This window comes from Poecilia formosa, unplaced genomic scaffold (assembly GCF_000485575.1).
Source record: "Poecilia formosa unplaced genomic scaffold, Poecilia_formosa-5.1.2 Scaffold693, whole genome shotgun sequence".
NCBI lineage: Eukaryota > Metazoa > Chordata > Actinopteri > Cyprinodontiformes > Poeciliidae > Poecilia > Poecilia formosa.
Window position 1 is genome coordinate 179,971 of NW_006800632.1, and position 7,014 is coordinate 186,984.

A 7,014-nucleotide genomic window follows, 5' to 3' on the forward strand; every position below is an offset into this window, starting at 1 on the left:
TAATGCAGATTAATCAAACTACCTATTTTGACCTAAAAGTCTGTGTCCTCCATAGTTCACAGGCAGCGTTTTGTGGACTCAACCATAGACATGAATATGTAGACGCCTCATTGAGTGGGCCGGTCTGTTGCTGCGACACGTCACAGCATCCATCATATTTAATGCATCTCATCTGCCAGTAGCTAATACAAGTAAAAGGACCAAACTTAATAAAGCGTCGTTCTACAAAGTATTATAAGCTAATGCCTGTCACTGACACTTTCTCTCTCACACACACTAATATATTTGGTAATCAAAGAAAACACTAAAGACAACATTTTTAACTTTTTGATGTTTAACCCTAACCCTACACAGGGGTGTATTCGTGAAAATATTTACAGAACTCTAAAGGACAAAAAAAATTTAGTTCTTTTTCTTACAAAAATTAGAAACAATAATTCTTTTAAGTATAAAGTGTGCCAATAAAATGATTACAGTGTAAAGTAAAAATGTAGGTTGTATTGAAGACTTATAATTTAGTAAATATTTTAAAAATATACATATGCATTTATTTTTTCTTTATCAGTAAAGGGAAGTGAAATCATTCCATGCCATCTGTAGCTGTGGGAGGTATTTCTACAAATTTTAAGAAAAAGAATCATACGTTAACAGAGTTGACAAAGATTCTCAGATATATATTTTTAAAGAGAAATTGTATTTTCAGTGTACTTACTGCTATATTGTTATTAAACTGACTATTTAGGCAGGTTAGAAAAAACAGTAATGATGAGTTACTAAAGTAAAAGTAATGAAAAATGTTTATTAATCATAACTCATATTATATTTTGCGATTATTAGTAAGTGCTTCCTGAACACAGCGATGGCTGATGAGCTAATTTAAACTCCTGCTCTGCTAGTCAGAGTCTGTTTTAAGTTGCCTTTTTTATTTATTTATTTATTTTTTAATGGAACCAAATTGCACAGTGCCTTGCTGAAACAATCATTACTGAGACTATTATTTTTGCTGAGTCATGAATTTGAACACGTTTTGTTGAGTTTTTCATTCTTTAGTAGAGTTACAAATGTTTTGGATCTTGGTGAATATTTTGATATGCGTGTCAGAAGAGGACGTCCTGCTCTCTGCCTGCGGGTGGCGTTCACTTTGTCGCCTATTGTCGAGATCGACTCAAAACCTTCCCGCGATCGATCGACATGATGAGCACCCTGCTCTACTGTTTGCATGGATTCAAGACTATAGACCACTGAGAAGAAACAATGCAGATTTTTAATTGATTTGTTTGCCTATATTTTACTTAAGTTTTGCTTTGCTATATTTTATTTTCTTATTTGTACTTTTGATTCTGTTTAAAGTTTTTCATTCTGTTGTGTTAATTGCATCAGCAAAAAAAAAAAAAAAAAAAGAGAGGAATTATGGCAAAATTTCAAACCTGATCTTTTTGACTCACTTATTTAGGAACAGAAGATTGAATATTATTTTAGTAGCTATGTATGAACTTGTGAAACTATGCTTTCTGTAGGAGTTGCTGCTGAAACTGCAGAAACTGGTGTGGATCTGTTCTGTGGGTGGGTTGGAGAACTGTATTGTTTAAAAGCATGCATCTACCCCTCTGGCCTCACTCTCAGCCTCTGGGAGTCTTAAAGAACCTGTTGTGAGCTTCCTAAATAAATTAAGACAAAATGTGCACACAAATAATCAGGAGCCTGACCATTCAGTTTCCCAGTGACAACAAAACTTTATCCACTGAGATAAAGTTATACCATTACAGAGGCCATAAGACCAGGATGATACGAGTGTTTTTACTAGAGTTAGTGAGGAGTGTCACATGGACAATTTTCATGATGATAAAGTTTCTATTCAACTCTGTTATTTTTTTCCAGGCACACAGAACCATTTTAAAACTCTATCAAGTATCTAAGTTAGTTAACTTAGTATCTGTCAGTCATTACAAAAAATGCTACATATATCAAAAATAAATTTAAAGAAATTTGACTTTGCATCATAGCATTATCTGATGCACCAAAATTGGGTCTATGTCTTTTTAAGAACCTCGTTGCCAGCAGGTTAGGCAGAGAGCGGCGCTCTGTGGCTGGAGACTGCAGCTCCAAGGAGCAGCTTTATGGAAGTAGGCAGTGCTTTGTGGAAACAAGTGTTTAAACACCCATAATGGTTGTGATTGGAAATTCAAGGAGTCCTCAGAAATACATAAAAGCATCACTCCAGGTATGTTTTTGATGAGGGAAAGACATTACAATGTGACAAAGTAAAAAAAAGTAATTTTTGGATAAATCACTTCTTTTAAATAAAAAGAACAGGAAATATGTTCTGATACTCTGATGTATGAGTCAAAGCTTAATGAGGAGCCAAATGTAACTTGTAGATTTTTTAATATTGGATTTGATTATGATGTTAGGATACAGATTAATAAAAGTCTTATTCGTGTTTAAAACCAGAAAATTGCTGGACAGACGGTCACTGATCTGAGATAAACATTGGACAAGGGTGGACAGTCTATAAAGCACGTGTGGTTAGAAAGATGAAAATTAAAATATATTAGAGAAAAATTAATACCAGCTAGTGGAAGCACATTAAATTAAAATAATAATGGGCCCAGACCTCACTGTTGTTGAATTCCATCTGTTGGAGGAGCAGATTCTTAGGAGAACTCTACTAGCTTGATGAAGCTGATGAACTCTGAAACCTAACTAGATGCTCACACACTGGAGGAGCAACTATGTTTCCAAGAATTTTAGATAAGAAAGGGAGATTAGATATGTCTGCAATTTTCTCATGGTTTCTTAAGTGGAGGGTAATCACAGTTACCTTCAAAGTCTGAGGTACTGATTCATTTACAAAGGATTGACTAGTCATGTTTAAAATGTGGACAGTGATCAAAGGGAATCCTGGAAGCAGTTGCATCTTTATTTTGCTCTCTTTGCACCAGCTTTTTTTTCTCACATTAAATGTCTTTATAATGTTATGATGCAACTTCCCCAAAACTGAAAATTAAATATCCACAGAGTAGAGCTGAAAAACCTCACCTGTAAATATACAGTTGGCTTCTCTTTCACTGTCAGAGAACAGTTGGAAATAATCAAGGTGCCTGAATGAATAAAATAATCTAACAAACTGTGACCCCTTTGTGGCCCCAGAACTCCACCTCCATGTGCAGTAATTATCTCTTTGTTTTAAGATGCACGACTCGTCAGCGGATGATGTCAGTGACTGGGAGATATTGCACATTCCCAGTGCGCTACAACGTCAGCTGTCAGAAACCCAAGACGAGGCTGTCATCAGCTTTGTACTTTGTGCACACACACACACACACACACACGCACACACACACACACACACACACACACACACACACGCACACACACACACACACGCACACACACTTCACACATCACTTTTTCTCTCGTTTTTAAACTCTGCAAAGCAAAAGAATCACCTAAAAACTTTTAAATGGCTTCATCGTTGTCCAATGGTGTTTGATGTCTTCACACAGAAAGGTCCAGAAAAGAGTCTAAATTCTGTCAAAGTAATCTATTACTCCTCAATGAGGCACAGTGATGGTGTCCAAAGATCTGACTCACTGATTCCCCTTCCCTAAATCAACACTATCCATTACTATATAGCTTCATCTTCAATCTCTCCTACATTAAAGTATTATTAAATGCAAATTCATGGCTGATAAGTGCAGTCCTTATCCACCTTAATGCCTATAATTGACAACAGTGAAATTCACCCAGTTTTCATCAATCTCAGCCTTTTATCAGTTTTTCAAAATGAATTAAAGTCAGTGCTTCGCTTAAAGGAGATTTACAGCAACCTGCTCAGAATATTCCTGCCTTGTGGGTCTTTAATCGTCAGTCCAGAATTCCAAATAATAATTAATTCCTAAGAAATGAAGCTCTGTGGTGTTGGCTGGAATTAAGATCCTAACAAAAAGTCAACGCAGAGGATCAGCGAGCCGATGAGACGAAGTCCAGCTGCTCCGACGCCTCAATACTCTGACAATCAATGTTAAGATTGTGTTCCACAGGATCAAAGACACATGAACTGAGATCGACAACCATAATGACCAGATAAAGATATATTCAAATCCAGATAATTTGCTTCAATATAATGTCACATTCAGACTGTGGATAACCTATATCTTACAGAATTTAAGGAAAGATTTATTTCATATTATAACCACACATTTCAATGTTTATTATTTGATTTTTGCTCCCTAATAAACAAGGCTGTACATAATTATGAAATGCAAAGAAAATTTATACACCAATTTTGATAAATAATCTGAAAAGTGTGGTGTGTTGAATTTGTTATTTAAACGTGTTTACCTGCTTGGACCCTTGACAAAAATAAAGTAATTGGTAGCACTTTAATGATGGGGTGTGCATAAGACTGACATGACACAGTCAAAAACATGACATAACACCTGTCATGAACATAAAGAAGTCTATATGAATGTTTATGACAGTCATCATGAAGTGTCATTCGGTAAATAATGACACTTTTAATGGAAAGTTGCTCTAAAAGTTGCATTAAAAGTCCATTAAAAATACCAACTTTGCATTAAATTATCATAATTTACAAAATCATGCAAAGTTGGCACTTTTAATGGACTTTTAATGCAACTTTTAGAGCAACTTTGTGTTATGTCATGTTTATGACAATGTCATGTCGGTCTTATGCACACCCCTTCAAATAAAGTGTCACCAAATCATATCCTTAGTTGTCAAAGTGAAAAAATAATTACATATTGGTCAAATCAGTGTATTTCAAATTAACGTGTACTACACAGTAGAAGCAAATCCCACTGACCAGCTCCAAATGTTTTCTACCAAAGAAAAAAATTCAAATGTTTCCGTTTAACATCACAAATACTTTTAAATTGCAGGTTTGTCTTTCAAGAGATGTTATGAAACAGACATCTCTTAGAAAGGGGCTAAAGGGATTGGTAAAACTTCAGCTGAGTTGCAGTGATTGGCCAGAAAAGAAGAAAATAAAGAAAACATTCAGATGATTGGTCAGATGTGTGGAAGAATTGCTATAACTGGTGAAAAGTATGTGTCTGTGTAAAATTTGCATGATGAGTGAATTCACATTAATACTTCCCATCACAATTTTCTGCAGGGACTGATTTATACTAAAAGTAAATAACACATACTTCCACTTTAGCGTCTACAGAAGTGACGTCTGATGACAATTTGATGTGCAGGATTTTATTTATGGCTACTTTGCTCTTTTTCTCCATCATAGATGCAATGTTCATCTGTGCCATCCCCTTTGTTCCATTTTTTTCACTATGAATCTGATATTATGAAATAGTAACACCTGCACTTGCTTTCCTCAGCTGTGTCAAGATATTGCACAGTCACATCTATCAAGTCTTGAATTGTAAAGTGACATGAGGTACTGTCAGCATCTCATAGTATTCAATTATTTTGCATAATGTGTGCAAAATAATTTAATCCAAACAAAGTTCCATTACAACCATTTAGCTTTTGAAAATGCTCCTTTTTACCGAACTAGATTATAAATTGTTGGGGATCAGGCTGGGTTAGTGTTTTTCCAGGTCTATCCACCAGAGGGCGCCTTGTGGCTGTTTTTCTCCAGAGGTTGGACCAACAGGTCTTGGTTGACACACCTCCAAGAAATTTATCATCACCATGAGGAGTATATGAGCAGCAGGCGGCCAGTTCCTCCTCGCCAGAGTGTTTGCCAGCACTGGTCGTTGCAAGTTCCACTGGAACCGTTCGAGTTACCTGAGTCTCAGAGGAATCCTCTCGTGCCGCTTCTGCACCGTTTTCCTCTCGGTCTTGCGAGTTAGACCAACCTGTCCGCCCTCCAGCCCTGTGAACCACCTGAGCAGCCAACAACCTGGAAATAGCCTGGCCTACCTGGCTCCGCTTGCCTCTCCCCGCTTGCTCTCCAGCCACTGCAAGTAAGAACTTACGGAGTTTCCTTAGAACTGAAATTTCCCATCCGCATTTGAACTCACCATTGCTCTCTACCTGTGTGCAGTAATCCCCGGATCCTGGACCGAAGAAAGATAAACTCCTACTGACTGTAATATCTTTATTTCTCAGAGCTGTAAATAAACCTTTAACTAAACCCAGTCTCCTCTGAGTGTTTCTGCATGTGGGTCAAGAATCTCAAACCCATCATGACATAAATGAAGCAATTTTTAAAGTAATTTAATAAATTGAACAGGAATAAATCATAATTTCTTTCATGATGTGCGATTATGGAGGTGGTGAGGTAGACGCAGTTGATCCAGATAGTTGAATAATGATGATGGTTTAATGAAGAAACAACACATTAATCCACAAACCAGGCAGCACAGGTGACCAGAGGCAAGGACAATCACACTGGTTGCACTGGCATCAGGGAAGACAATTCACAAAAGACACAACTAGAGACAGAATAGACAAGGGACACAGGTGGATTTAAATACACAGAGGGTAATCAGGGGAAGGAGACACAGCTGGGAGCGATCAAGGGGTTGACAGGAAAACATGGAGACTCAACTGAAAGATACCAAAATAAACACACAGAAAACTCAAATCCTCACAATTTTATTATATTGTTCTGCAATTACATAAGACTGCTTGTATTTTGAATTGTCTTTAAGTTAATTAAGTTTAGCATAGTACCTGACGTGACCTGCCATGTGCATTAATGTCATTCAAACAAATCTTACAAAACAAATTTGCATGCTTAATAAAAGCAAAAAGCTATTAAATTATGAAAGTAGCGGAATCATTTCACAATATTTTACTAAAATACTCATGTAATGGCAACAGAACATAATTTTAATTGAGGCAAAAAGTCTCAATTAAGTAACAAAAAGGTAAGTGGGAAGGTAAGTAACACAAATTACCTTCCCATTTAATTTGTGGGAAGGTGGGTTGAAGGTGGGTTAGGGTTAGGGTTAGCTGGAGGACCAGTTAACCTAATAAATTAGGTCTATTGGCTGGCAAAAGGTCAGTTTAAAAAAACAAACA

At 36.6% G+C, this 7,014-nt stretch overlaps 1 long non-coding RNA gene across 1 annotated transcript; it reads left to right on the forward strand.

Annotated features, from left to right (window-relative positions):
- The first annotated feature begins 5,686 nt into the window (after positions 1 to 5,686).
- On the forward strand, positions 5,687 to 6,117 carry LOC107834624 (uncharacterized). The gene is made up of 2 exons (XR_001660432.1): positions 5,687 to 5,951; positions 6,032 to 6,117. It is a non-coding gene; the product is annotated as an uncharacterized LOC107834624 (long non-coding RNA).
- Positions 6,118 to 7,014: the final 897 nt, after the last annotated feature.